Source organism: Nematolebias whitei, chromosome 4 (genome assembly GCF_014905685.2).
Source record: "Nematolebias whitei isolate Nwh7 chromosome 4, NemWhi1, whole genome shotgun sequence".
Taxonomy (NCBI): domain Eukaryota; kingdom Metazoa; phylum Chordata; class Actinopteri; order Cyprinodontiformes; family Rivulidae; genus Nematolebias; species Nematolebias whitei.
Window position 1 is genome coordinate 48,607,831 of NC_056501.1, and position 1,134 is coordinate 48,608,964.

Sequence of the window (1,134 nt, forward strand, 5' to 3'; positions counted from 1 at the left end):
ATATATATATATATATATATATATATATATATATACACAATGTATATTAAATCTACATTAGGGGAGGGTTTACCTTATGTAAATAATTTAATTTTACACTAAATTTGCAATGTGTTGTGTTTATAGTTTTACATTACATTCATTTGAGTTTATTTATATAGCACCAGTTCACAAGAAATGTATCGAGGCACTATACAAATAAAAGCCACCTGATCTTAGTTATCAAAAATAAGCTCAGTCAGTTGTTCTAATTCGTTTAAATAATTTTAATTAAATGAAACTACAGGAGGAAGCCACATTCTGCATTGCTGTTGAATGTTATTTGTATTGTTTGATGTTGAATAACTGATGTGATTTTTTTAGATTACAAGTGTTATGTTATTTAACAGTAATAGCAATTAAGTAACTCATGAACAGTATATATACCTTGCTTGACGTCTGTATATGGTGGATATCAGTACTATGAACCTGGATGCACTCCTTCTCAGTGCACGCCACCTCATACGATGCTGTCTCACCCACCTTGCGTGAAAAACAACTCTTGCCATGGTCTTCTGCCTCATCTTTCGCTCATGCAGAGTCCATTGTTGAAAAATGTTTGTTTGGCACATGTGCCAAAGACAATACATAAAACCTAATACCGCTAAAATTTGACGCCACTCCATTGTTGTTTTTCTTTACAGAAGAAGAAGTGTCTTCTTCTGCGGTTTTCTTGTTGTTTCAGTAGTTCTTGCTGCAGCCCCACCACAGGCGAGTGGGGAAACAGGTTGGTTCGAACAGGTTGGCTCGACTGCACAGTGCAGGGTGAATTCCTGTTGATGATGCAGTAGAGGTGGTAAGTTTAAAATTAAAATCTGACACCACTCTGAGCAGCAGGACCACACTTTCTACAGAACAACTGTGTCAACTCTTGATACTGTGCCTGCAGTCAACCTACTTCACATATGGGGAGCAATATTATAGGCAGAAACATGGGTGTGCTATGGGGTCTCCAGTTTCTCCTACTGTTGCCAACCTGTACATGGAGGAGGTAGAAAAGAGAGCCTTGACGTCCTTTTCAGGGACACCACCAAGTCATTGGTTCAGATATGTTGACGACACCTGGGTTAAAATCAAATCTCAGGAAGTCCAACA

At 37.9% G+C, this 1,134-nt stretch overlaps 1 pseudogene; it reads right to left on the reverse strand.

Moving 5' to 3' along the window:
- Window positions 1-1,134, reverse strand: part of LOC119408312 — a 24,850-nt pseudogene that overhangs the window by 22,382 nt on the left and 1,334 nt on the right.